This window comes from Amblyomma americanum, chromosome 3 (genome assembly GCF_052857255.1).
Source record: "Amblyomma americanum isolate KBUSLIRL-KWMA chromosome 3, ASM5285725v1, whole genome shotgun sequence".
NCBI classification, from domain to species: domain Eukaryota; kingdom Metazoa; phylum Arthropoda; class Arachnida; order Ixodida; family Ixodidae; genus Amblyomma; species Amblyomma americanum.
The window spans coordinates 25,491,413-25,511,667 of NC_135499.1; the positions used below are offsets into that span (position 1 = coordinate 25,491,413).

General features: G+C 45.0%; 1 protein-coding gene across 5 annotated transcripts in view; it reads right to left on the reverse strand.

The window, feature by feature from the left end:
• Positions 1–20,255, reverse strand: part of LOC144124487 (tRNA (uracil-5-)-methyltransferase homolog B-like) — a 221,962-nt gene that overhangs the window by 113,904 nt on the left and 87,803 nt on the right. The window lies entirely within an intron of this gene.

Here is a 20,255-nt window from a genome sequence, read left to right on the forward strand (position 1 = left end):
CCCTCTACCTTGACGCACCTGAACAAATTCATCCAGCTGCAGCTCTCCCACTACGAGGCCCATCAAAAACAGCGAAAACACGGTGTACCTTTTGCACATTTAACTTGGAGATAATAGGATACATGCTGCAGAACAGATAATAGGATACATGCTGCAGAACAGATATTTAGCTTTAACTGAAGAAGGCGATCTTAATGTTGATACAATGAACGATAATCTGACAGCTATCATTACGGAGTGCGCAGCAGAAGTAGGCGGTAGGTCGGTTCGACAGGGTACCAGCAAGCTATCACAGGAGACGAAAGATCTGATCAAGAAACGTCATAACATGAGGGTGTCTAACCCTACAGACAGAATAGAACTAGCAGAGCTATCGAAGTTAATAAATAAGCGCAAGGTATTCAAAATAAGGAAGTTTAATATGGAGAGAATCGAGCATGCTCTAAAGAACGGAGGTAGCCTAAAAGCGGTGAAGAGGAAACTAGGCATAGGTAAAAACCAGATGTATGCATTAAGAGACAAGGAGGGAATGTCATTAGCAATATGGATAAGATAGTTAAAGTAGCCGAAGAGTTCTACGCAAATCTATAAAGTAGCCAGTGTAATCAGAACGTTAATGATAGAGACAGTAGCACACAGAAATGCGTCATCCCGCCAGTAGCGAAAGAGGAAATAAAGAAAGTCTTAGGGGCAATGCAAAGGGGAAAAGCAGCTGGTGAGGATCAGGTAACAGCAGATCTGTTAAAAGATGGAGGCGAGATTCTGCTAGAAAACTAGCCACCCTCCTCTCTCTCCCCGGCCACCCACTGCCGACCGGACAGTGCCGAGCTTCGGCCGTCGGGTGGCAGCTGCGACCAACCGGGGTCGCATTCAATTGAATGCGACCCCGTATACCCAATGCCACCCTGTATACCCAATGCCTTATGACCTCGATCGTACCAGAAGCTGGGAAGAACGCAAATATGATTTTAATTCATAAGAAAGGAGACGCCAAGGAGTTGAAAAATTACAGACCGATCAGCTTACTGTCCGTTGCCTACAAGGTATTTACTAAGGTAATCGCTAATGGAGTCAGGGCAACCTTAGAGTATAATCAACCAAATGATCATGCAGGCTTTCGTAAAGGACATTCCACAATAGATCACATTCACACTACCAATCAGATGATAGAGAAATGTGCAGAATATAACCAACCCCTATATATAGCCTTCATTGATTATGAGAAAGCATTTGACTCGGTGGAAACCTCAGCAGCCATACAGGCATTGCAGAATCAGGGTGTAGATGAGCCTCATGTCAAAACACTGGAAGATATATATAGGAACTATACAGCTACCATAGTCCACCAAAAAGACAGCAATAAAATTCCAATAAGGGAGGGCGTCGGGCAAGGAGACACGATCTCGCCAATGCTATTCACCGCCTGTTTACAGGAGGTGTTCCGGGGACTGAATTGGGAACAGTTGGGGATAAGAGTTAATGGAGAATACCTAAATAATCTGCGATTTGCTGGTGCCATTGCCTTGCTAAGTCACTCAGGAGGTGAACTGCAAATCATGATCAATGAGTTAGACAGGCAGAGCAGAACGATGGGTCTAAAAATTAACATGCAGAAAACCAAGGTAATGTTCAACAGCCTAGCAAGAGAACAACAATTCACAATTAGCAGCGAGAGCCTGGAAGTTGTGACGGAATACGTCTACTTAGGGCAGGTAGTGACAGCTGATCCGGATCATGAGAGGGAGATAACTAGAAGGATAAGAATGGGGTGGAGCACATATGGAAAGTTCTCGCAGATCATGAGTGGCAGTTTACCAATATCCCTAAAGAGAAAAGTGTACAACAGCTGTATCTTACTGGTACTCACCTAAGGGGCTGAAACGTGGAGGCTAACGAAAAGGGTTCAGCTTAAGTTAAGGACAGCACAGCGAGCCATGGAAAGGAAAATAATAGGTGTAACGTTAAGAGACCGGAAGTGGGCAGAGTGGGTGAGGGAACAAACGCATGTTAATGACATCCTAGTCGAAATCAAGAGGAAGAAATGGGCTTGAGCAGGGCATGTACTGTGAAGGCAAGATAACCGCTGGTCCTTAAGGGTAACGAAGTGGATTCCAAGAGAAGGCAAGCGTAGCAGGGGGCGGCAGAAGGTTAGGTGGGCGGATGAGATTAGGAAGTTTGCAGGCATAGGGTGGGCGCAGCTGGCAAAGGACAGGGTTAATTGGAGAGACATGGCAGAGGCCTTCGCCCTGAAGTGGGTGTAGTCGGGCTGCTGCTAATGATGATGAATAGGATACAATCTACAAAGACAGCAGCTGGTAACAATGGGCCATGGTAAGCGGCACCCTATGTATGCTACTCTGCTGACCAATCCAACAATGAATGAAATGAGGAGATGCGTGACGTCACACGTGGTGAAGCGGCCAATCGCGCATGGCGAACCGCCGAGCAGCAGAGTGAACCTCGTGGATTCAGCCCCTGGACTGTGCAGGGAAGTATTGAAGGGGGAAGTTGATCCATCATATACAACAACGCTATGAATCAGGCATGCGTCTCACTTTGTGCACAGTGCTATCTAGTCGTGTTCTGCACTCAGCCCGCATATGCATGGAACGCTAGTTTAGTCTCGGCCGCGTTATAAAGCGAAATATGTGATCATACTCAGCCACTCCAGTTCGTGTTGCTGGCTGAGCTTTCGCAACCCTTTGCCTCCAGTCTTTTTTTATAAATTAAAAAGCGCACCAACTGCAGTAGGACAATGCTGACACCAGAAATAGCATTGGAACCAGACTAGCTCATAGCTGATGTTTAGAAAATACGCATGACGACAACTGATAAGCATCGGAAAAGTTTTCCGAGAGCCTGGCAGTGCTTCCACTGCAGGTTTCATATGAAGATTTATTTAAATCATTTTCCATTATTCTGGAAGTTCCCTTACTTCCATTTCCAGATAAAAAATGATTCAAGACAGCTGGCAGGTAGATTGCAGTGGTCCTAAACATGGCCCAGTAAAATAAGAAAAAAAATGAGTTTCCAACTGGTTCCAAATCGATAACCATCACTGCACTAGTGCACTCGATCCCTATTGAACAAACTGGATTCTCAGCTGGTGCCAAAGGCTAACCTCTATTGAAAAAATTGGAGGGGGCTCTTCAGCTCCGCGTTAAGGGTCTGACACGATAGCGTTAATGGTTTAAAGCCCATATATGCGGAACTGGTCATCCTCGACTTAACACCTGGGAGTCCTCATACTGCGACTGCAAGTGCTACCACCCGTGGGGCTTATGCGACAAGCCACGGTGGTCAGTTAATTTGCTCGTAATCCAGTGGGAAGGTTGCTATGATGCCACAAAATCACGTGACCTAGGTGGCCCGCCTGGAATGCTTCTCCGGAGATTTTTCGCTCCCAACGGCGATGACGACGACGGATTTTCCGGAGAGGCAATATATCAACAACAGGAGTCTGAATGCTGTCACGTTAAAATGCATAACTGTATATTGTGGGATTTAACGTCCCGAAGCTACAAATGGGTTATGAGGGACGCCGTAGTTGAAGACTTCAAATTAATTTCGACCACTGGCGGTTCTTTAATGTGCATCAACATTGCACAGCACAAGGGGGTTCCATTCGATCGCCTCCATCGAGTCGCAGCCTCCGCGGATGTGTTTATACCTGGGAAGAAATGTGGTTCCAGTTCCATAGTCCAAACGCATATACCGTATTTAAGCGCATAATTTGCACACTTTTTATTCAAAAATTAGGGCTCGAAGAAGGGGTGTGCAGATTACGCGGGGATTTCGCGAGTGCGACTTACAAAACTCCACAAAGGTCATAACGCGCAATATAGGTATAGTGTATGTTGCTGCGTATACGTTAGCACCCGGACCCGCACCCCGCACTGGCCACCCCCCGAAAAAAAGTTCACTCTAAATGAAAAGCCGCGCATCCCCCCTTATTTGTTCGCTACACGAGTTGCATGTTGAAAATCATGATCGTGGATAACCACTTCCGCAATGTTTGAGACTGCTGCCCATCTTTTGGGCGCTTTAGCTCAAAGGGTTGTGTTCGCCTTTAAAGAATGGTTATTGGTGTTATACGTCCTAAAGCGACTCAGGCTATGAGGGATGCTACAGTGAAGCGCTCCGGAAATTGTGACCACCTTGAATACACCGGTTTTCATTCGATCACCCTTACAGAACTACAGACAGCTAATTTTATTGCTTGTCTTCTTTCAAATGATGCATTAGACATTAGATTACATGAATCACAATGTGGTATTTGCCTACGATTGCTGAATTAAATTTCTTCTCTCATGCCGTTTCGATTGCATCAACCGAACAATGGTTGCGACATATGTTCAAAATTCAGGTCATGTGACGCAAAAAAAAACTCAAGAAAAGCAGCAAAATAGACGCTGCTACGTAGTTTTAACCCATTACAGCACTTAAACTAGCCTGCCTCAATAGCTATAGTTACAACAAACGACATATCAGCAGTTGAAAATTGCTTTTTTTTTTAGAAAAGAAAATGATGGAGTATCATGTCACATCTCCTTGGACGCTGGAACTGCGCTGTAAGAGGAAGAAGGTGAAAGTGAGAGAGAGAGAAAAAGAGGTGCCTTAGTGGAGGGCCCCTGAATAATTTCCACCACCTGAGGATTTAACGCGCCCCAAAATTACATAGCACACGAGCACCTTTTGCTTATCGCCTCCATCGAAACGGGGCCGCCGCGGCTGGGTTAGAACCCGGGAATTCCGGCTCGTACCAGCATTTATCTTGGTGTTTTTTGTGTGTGTGTGTGTACCTCACGTGGCCTAAAGCTCAATTACACATCACAGCCATCGTTCGGTTCATGAAACTGAAACAGCGTCAAGAAGAAATTCAATATATTCAGCAGTCGTAGGTTCATACCCTCCTTGGTCGTAGGCGAGTACCATCAGGTGTTCCATGTATACCAATGTTTAAGGCACCATTTAAAAGAAAAAAACATGCAAGCAAACATTTTCTGTCATGTACAAGCGCAGAACAAATAGGGACAAAGAAGGGGCCTCGTGGTGTCCCATCCTTCTTTGTCCCTGTTTGTTCTGCGCTTGTACATGACTGCAATGCACCAACTAGCCCCAAGGTCTGTGCTCTTGAAAAATTTTGTGTCCATTTAACTGAGTGCGGCAGACAACACCAGTGATTGTGATCCTTGCCGCCAGCAGAGTGCAACTGATGCTATGACCACCACCCAGTTGAGTTTCTTTTAGGGTTATCACTGTGCCAAACGTTTTCTGGTTCGACGCCAGCCTGCCTGTCGGTGTACTGGCCTGCCTGCAGTCACCAATAAGTAACAATATCAGTAGCTTAATTAATTAAGTCCTATCCATCGTTTAATTCAGCCACCACCATAGTAAAAGAACATGAAATAACTATTCTCCATGGGCAACTGGTTAAAGCATACATATCAGTTTGTGGATATGTATTGAGCATGTAGGTGTTTGACTATGTTCCTTGCGTGCTAAGTGTTTGCTTTCTTCGACTGTTTCCATGTAAACATGAATTCGCATGCAATGATTTCAATTGGATGAGCACCTCTGCTAATCTTACATAAATGAACTTCCTCCATCATCGTCATCATCAGCCTGACTACACCCACTGCGAGCAAAGGCCTCGCCCATGTCTCTCATATTAACCCTGTCCTTTGCCAGCTGCGCTCACAAACATTTCCTAGATATTCTGCACATAGAAAAGGAAGCATATTTTAGTTAAAAATCTGGATGTGATATGGGGGCCTGGGGCCTATTGGTTCTAACGGACCCAGATCACCACATTCCGTTAAGTCTAACCAGCTCATCATCATCGTGAGCCTACAACTATATGGCCACTGCAGAAGAAAGGCCTGTCCCACTCGCCTCCACCTACACCACTGCAGGAACCCTATCCCAGAGAACTTCCTAGAATCATGCGTCCACCTGACTTTCTGCCGCTCCCTGCACCGCTTATTGCTTTCTCTTGGAATCTAGTCCTGTACCCTTAGCATCCATCGGTTATCTTCCTTTCATATTACATGTCCTGCCCATGTAATATGCCATCTCCTTGATTACGACTACAATATCACTGACCACACTGAAGGTGCCAAGGGGAGCGGAGATGAGGGGTGGCGGCAGCCAACCCTAATTTTGCCATGCCAGGCCGAAATTGCCTGGACACACCAAAGCAACAGAGGCATCATACCTGGCAAAAATTTTGTTCGTCACCCGCCAATTTTTCCATGCCACCCCCCAGCAAATTTCTTGGAGCCGTTCCTGTCATTAACTCACTTTTGTCCCCTAACCCACTCTGCTCTTTTCCCGTCTCTTAATGTCATACGAACAGCTTTTCTTTCCACAGCCACGGCCGATCTCGATGGGGGCGCACGCCCCCCTCGAGACCCACCGTGCCAAAGCCTGCTGAGTTGTCAATTTGAATTTTTGGGCCTCACGGCTCAGTGCCCAAGGCTAGCTGTGCGACACGCATGTCCTTTTCTTTGTCCGAGTGCACTCTAAATGCGCCACGCCACGACTGTGCATGCTCGGTCGGTTCATCAAGCAGATAAACTTGGCACGTGATTAGCAGAGGGGACACGCTGCCTGCCGCAGATGTTTCCTGACCGCGCCATGCTTCCTGGCCCTGCAGCAAAGATCCACTTGAGATAGAGCCCCGTCACTACTATGCCGCGATCTTAGCATAGTTGGATTCTCTAAACGTTTTTAGTGCACCAGGGACATATTAACGTAGGTGTATACCTGCCTGCTGTGGACACCGCCTACGCACGCACAAGTGGCCCCCCGCCTGGCCCCACCCATATTCCTGCGCGTGCACAGGAGGCGTCCGGTAAAGCGCCATATACACATGCCTACAGTTCGGCTAGTTCCTTTGATACAATGGCTTTATCCCTCGCTTGTGGCATTTCACTGGTAAGGCTCACCAACAGCATTAACTGCAGAAGGCATGAGCTTCAAGTTCAAACCTTTTCGTTACCACCCCACTGGCGAGTACGAGAACTGGCAAACTGCTATTCGTTCACTGAGAGTATTGGACAGATACGCTCCACCCTATCCTTATTCTATTTATTTCACTCTAGTGATCCACAGTATCTGCCCTAAGTAGATATATATTATTTGCTTACAAGTAATAAAATGCTGTTCCCTTCCAAGAATGTTGAATATTTCTTCACTTTTCTTGATATTGATTTTTAGACCCACCGTTCTACTTCGCCTAATTCATTGATCACGCTTTGTAATTCGTACCAAGCTACTTAGCAAGGCAATGTCATCAGCAAATCAGATTAATGAGGCGTCCTCTATTAATTTTTGACCCCAACCCTTGCCAACACAGTCCAGAATTTTCTCAATTTAGTTTTGTAACTTACTGGTTCAATTCAAAACTACTGCTCATCGTGATCACAGCAGTTGCTCAACAGTCTTGAGCCAGCGGCTAGGCACAATTTCTTTCAGTGAAATTTTAGCTGCATCTGAGGCAGCATACGAACTGTTATAGCACAGCTGTTTGGATGAGTTGGTCAAGATCCATGGTATAGAGAGTGATGAAAGCATGACAATTACAAAACTGGAGGAACATAAAAGATAGACCTGTCTGTCCTGTCATTCATGCTCTTCTGGTTGTCCTTTTCGATCAAAATCACCCTACAACAGGTTTGAGGAGTGTGCTGCCTTTTCCCTTAATTCTCCCCTCACCTTCCTGGATAGTGGCCTGTGGAAGCAAGAAATATGCCAACGCGGCCCATGGGGAAAGACGAGTTTGAGACCCCGGCTGTAATGAATGCTGTAAAGACGTACCGTTGACTTGCTATTTGCCACTGCCATTTTTAGCTCATCGTAAACTAAGGTTTTACCCCTCATTTTTAGTAGGCCACAGTCAACTCCTCTGCTCTTTTTATAGTCCAGAAAAAGGTCACTATATAAGCAGCTCTGGGGATTTTGCAAAAAAAGGCTTTCTTGGGATGTCAAGCTCATAGTCATATTTGGGCCATTGCCAGAAAGCAAGATAATATCAAAAGTTCTGTACTTTCCATTCATTCTTATAAGGAGTTACCCTCTTTCGTGTTGTGCCTCAGTGAAGCCAGGGTTTCTCTGCACTTCCTCCTTATTCAGCCGGGCCATATCACTAATAACTGAATGAAGAATTTATTTACAACTGTTCAAAACAGGGTCTTCGTGGCGCAGCCTCTTGTCAAGGCACCCATCTCTGTTCTCTGCCACTGCTCCTCGTCTGGAGTGCGTCTCTAGCTTCCTCTCTCTCGGTCCTCCTCACCCAGCGGGCCCTTTGCTGCTGCCTTCTCCCTCGCCGCACCAGTAGACACCCTTGCTTCAGGCAAACACAGTCACTGAAACCAAGAAAACCACAGGGGGATGTTTTTCCCGATCCCATCGAATGCCACTAGCAAGCATGTAGCTCTCTTCGACTGTGTGTAAAATATCCGCTAACCAAAATTAGTACGCTACTGATTTTCCACTTTGATCAACACTATCATTAGGAAAAGAGAAACATTCCCCTACACTTCCCTGGGTTTCAATGACTGTTTGCTTGTTTCTTTCGTATGCCATAACAAGCCCCCCATTTCCCTACCGTTGTCTGCTCAACAGCTTAATAAAGGCCACAGTTCTGACAGCCTTGATGCCACAGGTAGCATAAGAGAGTTTTCACATAGCTACCACACTCACCACATCTCACGAGGCACTCGCGGTACTACAGGACATCCAACGCCTGCTGCAATGGTCAAGGATGGCGCTAGTGAACACACTCAAGGCTAGGCCACATGCAACACAAAAAGACTTGAAAGTAGAAGCAGATACAGGCACTGCCGTAGCACCCATCTCTGTTCTCTGCCACTGCTCATTGTCTGGAGTGCGTCTCCAGCTGCTCTTTTGCACTTCCAGCCTTAGCCTCCTTTAAGGGGGGACACGACTTTTTGGCGCCGAAAATTGGCCCAAAAATCAGATTTTCAATCTTTTAATTTTCGTGTTCCTGCACCGTTTCGCATCTGTATGCAAATTTTCATCACTATACCCCACGTAAGTAAGAAGTTATAGCGATTTAAAAATGCAGTACCACACCCACTGCCCTTTAAATTGTGGACAAACGACACCCAATTTCAATCGCCCGGCGCATCGAAACTACGTGCTCTACCGCGGCCATTTTGGTCTCGTTCCAAAGAGCGGGCTTTTGGCTTATTTTTTCTTTCAAGCAGCAACCCTGTACATGCCACCTTCGCCAAAAAAACGAAAGAAAAAATAAATAGCGGCGCGCGCTGCTATTGGCCGGTTTAGGTACGTGATCAAAATGGCGTCGTCTGGTTGGTTCTGGCAAGCTAGCCATGGAAAGCGGACCCCCGGTGACCTCATTTTGTCTGTCTGCCGACCACGCTAGTGCAATGCGACAACCATGCCAGGAGGCGCGAAGAAGTGCCGCTCTGTGCACAAGTTCGGGCGAAAGCGTGCAAAAGGAAAAAAACGTGTTAATGACACGACATTGTTGCACACTGTGCAACAAGCAAGCGCCAGTGGTACGGGATTGCGTGACGGTCACGTTGCGGGCGGCGACGCTTATCCGTCTCTGCTGGATAACGGCGGTGTTCTTCGTGCCAATTGTAGTCGCGTACGAATTGACACCGCGCCTGTCACTAACAGTGACATAACTCAAGCGAGTGCCCGTGAGCAGTCTACACTTGATCGACTGGAATCGATGCCGGCGACGGCACGAAAGACCGCGCTGCTTGCCGATGCAAGTGGTGCGTCCGCAGGATCAGACGCAGACGGAACAGCCGCCTATGCAATAACTGACCTCAGCATTGCGAACGTCCTCTTGGATTTTTGCTCTCAGCGCAACACGAACGGGACACAAGATGAAGGACTAGCACAAACAGGCGCTGACTATCAACTGGTTTTTTATTGAAGAACGAAAAGCGTATAAATACAAACAGTGAACTACTTATCAATCAACAAAAGTTATCTGGAAGGCACGTGGGAGGTCAGATAGCTTAATTCCATCTCGGATAACGTTATGGAAGGGCTGCTGATACATTTTGTGCCGTTGTGGTGAATATAAAAATCCTCCATTACCTCGCGTGTTAATTGTTAACACGCAAGGTAATGGAGGATTTTTATATTCACCACAACGGCACAAAATGTGTCAGCAGCCCTTCCATAACGTTGTCCGAGAGGGAATTAATCTATCTCACCTCCCACGTGCCTTCCAGATAACTTTTGTTGATCGATAAGTAGTTCACTGTATGTATTTATACGCTTCTCGCTCTTCAATAAAAAACCAGTTGATAGTCAGCGCCTGTTTGTGCTAGTCCTTCGTCTTGTGTCCCGTTCGTGTTGCGCTGAGAGCGAAAATGAACACTTACCAACTCGCCCAAATTTCCGCCTTGCTGTCCTCTTGGATGCCGTGCGGTGCAAAATGCGTCGCGGATGCGTGAGGTTGATTACCAGCGACCAGAGCTATGGCCTCGCCGTAAAACTGATCATGCTATGTGACAACTGTGGTGAGATTGTGGCCGAGTAGAACTCGTGGAGGGTTGACGGTGAGAAAAAGTGCAATCCTTTCGAGCTCAATATTCTTGCTAGTCGAGCAATGCTGTCGACCGTTAACGCCCAGACAGCAATGAACGATATCTTTTCGGCGATGGGATTGTCGCGGCGTGGCATGCACAACAAGACGTTTCAACGGCACTTGAAAAACACACTGCAACCTGCTGCTACTCGAGCAGCCGCGGCAGCTATGGCACAGGCCGTGCAGGCAGTAGCGAAGGTATATGACGACTTGTGTTTTGGACACAGGGGGAACATTGTCGTGTGTTACGACGGCACATGGATGACGCGCGGGCACTCGTCACATATACGGTGCCGTAGTGGAACTCTTCACTGGTTATGTGCTCGATTATGCCGTGCTGTCAAACTTTTGTCTGGGCTGCGAAACTGGCCCAAAGCCGAACACTGACGGCTATGAACTCTGGAGATCGCGCCACGAGTGCCAAAAGAACACCAACTGCAAGGCTGGCCAAATGGAGGTAGAGGCAGGCAAAATTCTATTTGAGAGGTCTCTACAGCGCCACAACATGCACTACACAACGATGTTATGCGATGGGGACAGTCGCACGTTTAATGCCCTTCAAGATGCTAAAATCTATGGCTACATTGAAGTAGTCAAGGAGGATTACATAAACCATGTGCACAAGCATATGGGAGCAGCTTTGCGCAACCTCTTGCAGAGACACAAGGGTGCAGGAAAACAAAGTCTTGGTGGCAGAGGAAGGCTCACAGCTGATCTAGTTGACAAGCTAGCTATATATTATGGCCGAGCGCTAAGGTCAAATGTAGGTAATGTGGATGCCATGCAGCGAGCCGTGGTGGCGACATATTACCACATCACGTCTACTGATGACTGCCCCAATCACACTTTGTGTCCCACTGGTGAGCAGTCTTGGTGCCGCCACAACGCTGCAAAAGCAAAAGAGGAGCCCGAACCGAAGCAGAAGTACAGTCTGCCAAGCGATGTGGCTGAAGCTCTTTTGCCCGTGTACAGTCGCTTATCAGAGAAGAGCCTGCTGCGGAGGTGCATTCGGGGGAAGACCCAGAATTCAGACGAGAGCTTCAACTCGATCATCTGGACCTTGATCCACAAAGAGAGGCATTCGTCACTGTTTGCTGTGGAAGCAGCTACAGCAGAAGCTGCGCTGCGCTTCAATGCCGGCTGCAAGCATACAGCAACAGCAATTCTGTAAGAATGCAACGCGAACGTGCCAGCAACTGTCTCCAGGAGAGCTGAAGAAAAAGACTTGCGCCGTAACACGCGTTCTGCGCAGAAGCGGGCGGCTTCGCTTGGCTTTGCTAAAGCGGAAAAAAAGAAGCACCGCGACAGCATGCACCCTCACTATGCTCCTGGTGCATTTTGAAAGCATGCGAAGGTCTTTGGGGTTTTCTTTCCTGATTAAATATGCTGTGAGGCTTGAGTGCTTCTCACAATCCCCCAATTTTGGTGGTGTTGCATTTTTGGAAGATTAATATCTCCGGTCCTGTTCTTGCTATTGCTATAATTTTTTTTTTTTTGCTAGAAAGGGAACCTTGTGAGTCACATGACACCAAGGTAAATGCAATGACCACAAGAAAAAATTTACTGAGAAGGTTATCTGTCTTGGGTACCCAAATGGACCTTTCCTTTCAAAAGTTTCCTATTGCATAACTTAGGCTGAAATTGGCATAAGCCATTAATTTTTGCTTTAGTTCACTTTTCACTAGCTTCTGATCATGTTGACATATCAATCATTGACATAATTTACATGTAGATACTGTGAGATGTTTTTTCTCGTTTTCTCAAAACTGTAATTTTCAGGGTTCTGCAATTTTGGAGGAGCGATATCTCTTAAACTATTTGTGCTATAGCTCTCATTCTTGTTCTGTTAGAAAGAAAAACTCTTGGACAGTGCATTAAGACTAAAATATGTTCAGTTATTACACGGCAACATTTACAAAATTAATTATCAATCTTGGGTGCCAACTTGGGCTTTTTGTCACAAAAGTTTGACTAGGTTGTAACTTTGGTTGAAATTCTTCTAGCAAATTAATTCTTGTCTTGTTGCACTCTATGATCCTTCTCATCATGCCATAGAGTGTTTAGTATTTAGCCCACCTTCAAATGAGCAACATGAATTAGGTGAAATTTTGAAAACTATTTCATCTACAAGAAAACTAATCAGATATTTGAAATCAGCATGCAAAAATATACAAATGTTGCAAGTTTCAACCAGATCCACCCATAAATAATGAAAAATGTTCTAAGAGGGGTGTCCGCTTTTAACAGAAACAGTGGTGAGGCCACGTTTCCCATTTAAGCTGCGTTGTGGTTGTCATAATGCATTTGGCACATCAGGTCAAGCTGACTGACCGCAATGAAGTAATGCCACGCATGAAAACACACCATGCTAATTGGCCAGAATGCCAATCACTGATTGCTCAACACAATAACGGAGCTTGTCATGTCACAAGTTTCCCCTATTCCTTCTTTCACACCTCTCCCTTCTGTCACACCAGATGTTCGTCTTACATGGATAGATAAATGACTAAAAGCTTTCTGGAGGCCTTCCAAGCTCTATCAACAAAACTGCTGTGGACCCAGTAATGAAAGGCTGCCCTCTACAGGGGCAGCAGACTGTTCTCCAAAATTTCTCCTTGCTGCCAGAGGAAACCAGTCACAATCTATCCTAAATATAGAAAAGCCTGTTCTGAAATTGGTTTACAGGATGTGCTCTGCTGTCTGGCCAATACCTGTTTGTTTAAGTGGGCATTTGCATTCTTTATTTAACTGTCAATAGCACAAAAATCCTTGACAACTGGCCAGAGGAACAGAGTCTCCTCAATGACCAGGATGTTCACAACCCATCAGTGAGTGACAGACTTTTTGAGGAACATAATCTTACTAGTAGCAAACACAAAGTCCTCCCTCACCTTGGAAGGAAGCCGCACAGCACAGTCTGGTACTGGGGACGTGCAGTGGTGCGGATATGACGAAAGCTTGGAGAATATCTAATACAATAGAATCCATTGAACACGAACTTGAAGAGACCAGAAAAATTGTTAATCTTATCAGAAGTTCATTTTAACAGACGTGCCCCCAAAAAAGGTATGTGAGTACATTACATCCAAATATGTCTTGCATGAAAACAAAGAGTAAAATGACCTTGCAGATGATTGCAAATGGAACATATATGGCACTATGCATGAAGCGAGCTGAACAATGAGGGCACGAAACAAAGCCATATTGTCCTACGTAAAAACAGCATTTGTCTAGTTTTCTTCTCTTCCCTTTCTCTCTTCCGCAGCAACTGCTTTCTTTTTTGTCATTGTTGTTCCTGACTTCAGTTTTGAGGCTCCGAGTGCACTGAAGGTTCCCAGCTGGGTAGCTGTGCATCTCTCATCTCGCTTCTTCCTTAAGTGTACCTGCAATCAACTTTACGTGTGAGTGCACCATATGCCTTCCCTTCCACTACAGGCAATGCTAATGCAGCACTGATATTTAGCCATCCCTATGCTGCAATGACACTTATTGTGATGCTGTGTCAATTTAAAATTCGGCTCTCAACTGTCTAAACCCTAAGTCAAACAGCAGGTTTACTCACCGACTACGCACCTGTTATTCTGATGGTGGCAACGCATGGCACATGATGCGCGCATGACGCCAAGATCTGGCATACCTTCGCCGCGCTGAGGTAGGAGCGAAGGTACCCTGCCTTTTCCGCATCGGCAAAAAAGCATTCCCAGAAGAAACCGCGGTCCCAAAAGGCAGTTTCTGCGCACAACGATGCAAAGTTGCGCAGAAGCTATCTTTTCGAGGTGTGTTTTCTTGCGTAGAAGCATTTTATACATTTTTCCTTTGCTCAACAGTGCTGCGCAGATGCTCCGTGAGCGCTGCTGTGCAGGCTCGCGGTCATTGCAAAAGTTCATCTTGACTGAATCATGTGCAAAACAATTCATCCTACTATTATCATCATTAGCATCAGCAGCCTGAGTACACCCACTGCAGGGCAAAGGCCTCTCCTATGTCTCTCTAATTAACCCTGTCCTTTGCCAGCTGCGGCCACCGCATCCTAGCAAGCTTCTTAATCTCATCCGCTCATCTAACTTTCTGCCGTCCCCTACTACACTTGCTTTCTCTTGGAATCCACTCTGTTACCCTTCAGGATCAGCGGTTATCTTGCCTGCATATTACATGCCCTGCCCAAGCCCATTTCTTCCTCTTGATTTCAACTACGACGTCATTACCCCGCATTTGATCCCTGATCCACTCTGCCCACTTGCAGTCTCATAATGTTACACCTATCTTTTTTCTTTCCATAGCTTGCTATGTTGTCCTTAACTTAAGCTGAACAGTTGCACAGGGATAAACACAAGGAAATGCTTTTTTTTTTAACTTGTGGTGTTGATCAATAGGAGGATAATACTGTCATTAATCTGTTGCTTAAACACATTTATTTAATGCAGAAGAAAAAAAAATGCCACCAGTGGGATCCTAACCCACAAGTATTAATCACAGTATTATTCTCCCAATGATCAACACCACAAATTAAAAAAAAAGAAAAACAAACATTCGCCTATGCACCTTGGCTTCGGCAGCTGTTGGCTTCCTTCATATGCATGTCAAACGAGCCCCTCATTTGCCTTCCCTTGCCTGCTCAACAGCTTAACGAGGGTCTCATTTCTGGCAGTCTTAATGCCATAGGTAGCATAAGAGGGCTTCGCACAGCTGCTGCCCTCACCATTCGATGTCGTTGCACGTCACACTCACGGTAATACAGGACTTTCTACATTTACCACTATGGACGATGGTGAACACTCCCAAAGGTTAAGTTACATTCAAACATAAATGCCCCCGAAAGTAGAAGATTGCACAGCCATCGCGGTAGCTCAGTTGGTAGAGCACAGGATAAGAATTTCAGAGGCCGTGGGTTCGGATCCAACCAGCAGCATGGTTGTTTTAAGGCGAAAGCCTTTAATGCCTCATACTCGCGGCCACGAGCCTGCCTGTCTGTCCGATGTCAAGCTCTTCAGCAACTCTATAAGAAAAAAAAACCTTTGTGCACAATGAGATTCGAACCACCAACCTTCCGTTCCGCAGCCGGGTGTGCTAATGACTACGCGACTACGCTATTTCCTGCCAATGCATATGTAGTTCTCCTTGTCTAGGATGCTGGAGAGTGTTTGCGGAAAGGCGTCGGATCAGACGGATGCCTTCCAAACGCCCTCCAGTGTCTCCAACATTTAAGATTAACAAACAATTGTGTACTTAATCAACATCTTAACCACACATCAGTGACACAAGCAGTAAAACTGCGCTAAAGGCTTTCACCTCACCACACTTTATGTCAACAAAGTGCCTCCCTGAATTTTTTCTTTTGCTTTATAAACATTTGTCTTTAAGCGACAGATTAGCCACAGTACTATTTTCCAATTCATCAACACCACAATTTTAAAAAAATAACATTCCCCTATGCACCCTGGTTTCGGCGGCTGTTGGCTTCCTTCACGCATCCACAGTGTTGTAGTCATTACCGAAAGAAAGTAACCAAATACGTTACTCGTTACGCTATAAAAAAAGAATGCTTTACCGCTCTACATTAGCTACAAAAAAAGGTAACGCGCTACTGTTACCGAAAAAAAGTACCGCACGTTACTTTGCCGTTACTCCATGGCCATGAATTTTATTCAGTGTGTCTTCACTGCAAGAGCTCACGATAACAATTTTATAGAGCTCATATTTCACATAAAACATTTAGCCCAAAAATTGATTTTAGCCGAAATCCTGATTTAATAATATACTTTGCACAAATGCGCAGGAGCTTAGCAATGTTACAGTGGCCTAAAGGAGTCGGATACTGCTCAAGTCTGCAGTGAAGCGCCGCCCACATTCAGCCGCCACACACAGAATTCCTCCACGATGAAAAATTAGTCAGCTGCTTAACGTTTCTCGTTACCTAAACAAAAAGCTTATCAGAAGAAAATAATTACGAACTTTAGAATTTTCATATGTGAATTGTTTGATATAGCCAAACATTTAATGTTTGATGTTTGGCTAGCGGAGTATACAGGACGCAGCGGACGGCGGCCTAGTGTTACGAACAGCTGTTTTCTTAAGTTGTATATTAAAACTCTGTGGCACATGGTGAAGCCATTTTCTGAATGTGACATTATAAACACAAAATGACATTTCATCATCAATTCTAAATTCACAAAGAAAACATAGCTGAACTTTACAGTAATTATGAAAAATGTGATGTTCCGAAATGCTCGGCATGCTTCCACTCTTTAGAGAGTTGTGTGTGTGAGTGGCTTGCGAAGGGGAGGTAGGTGAAGGCAAGTGTGTGAATGTGTGTTCGTGCACGTGTTTTCGTGCTTTGTGGCTATTCTCTCTTTTTTTTAGTTGGGTGTGTCATCGAGGGCAAGTGTTTTCTGGCATGAATGCGAGCCCTGTACATTTTGTTTATTTGCAACATCAGCTTAGGTGCTCTGTGCTTTTTTTAAAAAAAAAAGGGGGCGGAGGGAGGGGCAATTAGAAAAAAAGTAACTAGTAACCTGACACCTCACGTTACCGAAAATTGCTCATGGAAGTATGTTCTCCATTACAGTTCTGAAATGGTAAAGAGTACGTTACTAAGTTACCGAAAAAAGTAATGTGTTACCGCTAACACTGCACATCCATGATCTAAGACAGGGCATGCTACAGTGGGGTATATCTGTAAAAGACATATTCTATCGCATCCCCAGTTTTTTCGTGAGTGCACTATGAGTATGTTCAGGAATCGAGAAGCTTTCTTTTTGAAGGAGTTAACGTGAGGTAAGAGAGTGAGCTTTCTGTCAGAAGTTATGCCTAGAAATTTATGTTCGTTTTACTATAAGTACAATTCCATTTAAGTGTAGGGTGGGCTCAATCTACGAGCCTCTTTTGAGCAAGAAAAGAACAGCAACCGTTTTCTGTGGAGAAAACTTAAATCCATTTGGTCTGCCTAGTTCAGTGTGAGTTGCATCTGTCTCTTGTATGTTGATAAGCTGGACGTTGTGCATGCAATTTGAAGATCATCAAAGAGTACGGAATACATGATGGACTTCAGAATAATTTTCGCTATGGAATTTATTTTTACAAAAAAGAGTGTTGTGTTTAAAATACACCCCTGAGGTACTCTATTTCCCTGAATGAAGTTTCTTGAGAGGGTTGAGCCTAGGCATACTTGAAAAGAACGGTTGGACAGAAAATCACTTACTAGGTAGTTTAACATCTTGCCATGGATTCCAAGCTCTTCTAAATCACAAAGAATCCCAAACCTCCAGGTTTTCTCATGCTTTCTCCAGATCGAAAAAGACAGCAAGGCAGTGTTGCCTGTGTATAAAAGCTTCTCGAGCAGTATTTTCAAAGCGAACTAGATGATCAGTTGTTGAGCATTCCTTTTTAAAACGACATTGATGGACGGGATTCAAGGTCCAAGTTAATGTTATATTCAGGACACTTTCAAAGGATTTGGCAAGACAGCTAGTAAGGGCTTTTGGCCTGTAAATACTAGAGGATGCTGGCTCCTTTCCCGGTTCCCAGACTCCTTTCAGAAATGGCACAATAACAGCTTTTTGACAAGCTTCCAGTAGTTTTCTGAGCACCGATATTTTATTTAAAAATTTCAAGAGAGCTTCCACAGAGGGCTGAGAAAGGTGCACCAGCCTTTCGTAATGTACATTATTACGGCTGGGTGCAGTCTTTTTGCCAGCAGATAGAACTGTTTATTTCTTGGATTGTAATTAAACTACTGTACGGTTCATTTAGGCAACCAGATGTTAGAAGTCTATGTTTTTCAGCTGTGTTTTTGCGTTTTAAAAAAGATCATGTGCAGTGTGAAGAACTGGGCATGCTTGAGAAATGTTCAGCTAAGATGTCTGCTTGTTCCTTTATATCTGTTTGTGTATCCGGAGCTGTTAGAAAAGGAATTGTGCTGCGCAAGGAGAAAAGCTTCCATTAAGTTTACGAACTTGTTCCCACGTTTGTTTTGATGCAAATGAACTATTTATGGATGATACAAAGTTTCTCCAGGATGTTTTTTCAGCGTTGTGATGGATATGCCGCGCTTTTGCTCTCGCCTTCTAAAAATTGAGGTTTTCGTGTATTGGGTATCTTCGGAAAACTCTCCAGGCTTTGTTTCTGTTGTGCTTCTCGGCATTCTTGCGAGTACTAGACGTTGTTGGTTTGTCATACTACTCCTGACAACTGCTGAATAGCGCGGAGCACAGCCACAATGATATCGATCCTCAAAATTTCGTTTAGTTCATCGACACACAGCTCATCGGAAAATACTGTATCCAGACTGGTCTTTTCTCGAAACAGTGGCCAGTCAGCTAAGTGCAGGTTCCAATGGCGCGGTTTGCTAGGTAAGATTGAGGATACAGATGATAAGGCGATTACCACAGGAAGGTGACTGCTTCTATTGGGAACATCGAGAACATCCCACTTAAAAACAGTAAAAACTGAAGATGACCTAAACGACAAATCTGAACTGCTTATTTTACCTGACTTCAGGATGCAGTAAGTGTGCTTGCCTGCGTTGAGCAGGCAGACAAAAAAAACCTTCTAAAATACGGCCTCTAGTATCTGTCTGTTCACTTCCCCAAAATGAGGAGTGTGCATTAAAATCTCCTACTATGAGGTATGGCTCTGGTAACTGATTAAAAAGTGCTTCTAAATCATGGTGTTACTTTGAGGTGTGGTTGAAGATATATTCGGCATATTGTGATTGGCAACTGCTTCATATTTTGTTTTGAGCTTGATTTCACTGGTTGCAATACCACTGTGAAATACAATAGCAACACCTCCAGGGAGCCTACTCACATGCTCACGGTCACTTTTCAAAAATGTTTTTATGTAAAGGTCCCAACTTGGTCTCCTGTAGACACAGTGCTACAGGCGACAAAGACTTTAAAAGGTCTGCTACATCAATATAGTTTTTTAGTACTCCACGGCAGTTCCAGTGGATAAGAAATGCCATGACAATACTATTGGGGGGATATACTCCGAACCTTAGGTCCTTCCTTGTTGACTTGGCAGCCCTTTTTTTGGAAATGGCATGGCAGCTTTCACTGCGTTTGCGCAGTTTTCCTTACCTCAGCCTCACTGTGTGCAAGCTGAGCAGGTGCTGAAGAATGGTGTGGTGCGCCATGCCCACGCACCCCATCGACAAAGTTTGTATGGGCTGTGAAAGAGAATGTGCCCAGAGTCATTATGCAACACTTTCTTGCCTCTTTAAATGTTATACAGTAGAATCTCGGTGATACGAATCTCACGGGGTTGCGAAAAATTTGTATCATCCAAACAAATAAAATTCATTGCAGAAGCATAGAAAATGCATGCACGCAGATCTGTTAACAGCTGATGGGATTTATTCACGGCCGTGTGGCCACGTTACTCGCAGTGCGTACCGCACGATTAGCGATCGCAATTTCGGCGATGGGAGCGCCACGCTTCGAGCTCAAGGGTGCGATCGCGGCTCGTGTGTTCGTATCATCCGATGTGGTGCGGGAGAGAGTTCGGAACATCTGGAATTCTGTATGCTGTGCACAACGCACCCCGGCCGGGGAATTTTACGAATTCGTATCATCGCAAAATTTGCATCAACCGTGTTTGTATCCCCGTGATTCTACTGCAGCCTCTGTGGTCTTTATGGTAATTATTTCCTTTTCTT